The sequence below is a fragment of the Cyprinodon variegatus genome, unplaced genomic scaffold, assembly GCF_000732505.1.
Source record: "Cyprinodon variegatus isolate N-32 unplaced genomic scaffold, C_variegatus-1.0 Scaffold1855, whole genome shotgun sequence".
Classification (NCBI taxonomy): Eukaryota; Metazoa; Chordata; class Actinopteri; order Cyprinodontiformes; family Cyprinodontidae; genus Cyprinodon; species Cyprinodon variegatus.
Window position 1 is genome coordinate 3,476 of NW_015152308.1, and position 993 is coordinate 4,468.

Genomic DNA, 993 nt, shown 5'->3' on the forward strand with positions numbered 1-993 from the left:
TATCTCCTCTGTTCCTGTGGTGACAATCCAGTAGTTCACTAATAAGGCTTGGCTGTGTGTTCCTGGTAAGTACTGGCTAAAACGTTTGGACAGTGTGTTTCCCAGTCAGTACTGGTTAAGTAGCTAAAAGTTCTTGTCCTTTCCACATGGAACTAATCAGTAGTCTCATAGTAAGACTGGCCTACGTGTTTCGCAGTAATCCACGTGCTACAAAATGAGAACAAGTCTTTCTGGATTTAAATGCTTGCAACAATTAAGGGTGTGATCCCATTTTTTTCATGATTGGTATTTTTGTTGGCTTTGTTATGAACTGATACAAACCAGCAATGTTTTTCTTTAACAGCAGGTCCAGTCACAAAGTGGTATACTCAACTCTTTACTTCTTATCATTAATGCTGCTGTTGTTTGTGTGTCTGATCTAAACCAGGTGTTCATCATATGGTTTTTGATAATTTACGTGTTTCTTTATTTAGGAGGGAAGAAGAAAAAGGAATATTCAATAAGAGTTTGAAAAAAAAAGTTATCTAAATTCTATGGATTCTACTGACGTCCTCACTATTATTGTTTGTAGATGAAATAAAGTCACAGAGACACAAAAAAAAAAATTCTTGAGCTAATCTGAACATTGGATCTGAATAAATTGTTTGTACGAAGGATTTAGAAGAAAATGTTTAATTCACCACTTTTGTCATATTTCTAACCTTCTCTCAGGTACGAACAAATATTACGAACACTCCAGACTTGACGTAGGAGTCTTGCACAATCAGTTAGCTGTTATCTAAGCCTAGTTTTTCACTAAATTACTACATTGGTTGTTATTTGTAAGCAATTGTCCATTTCATTAGAATACATCTTTATGTATTATGCAACTCTGCAATTATACATTACATTTTTATCCACCGATGACAGAACAGTTTGTCACTAAACCTGCAACTGGCATATTAGTATCCAGCGGAAACTGGTTTAATCTGTTGTCAGCGAGTCATTGAGATG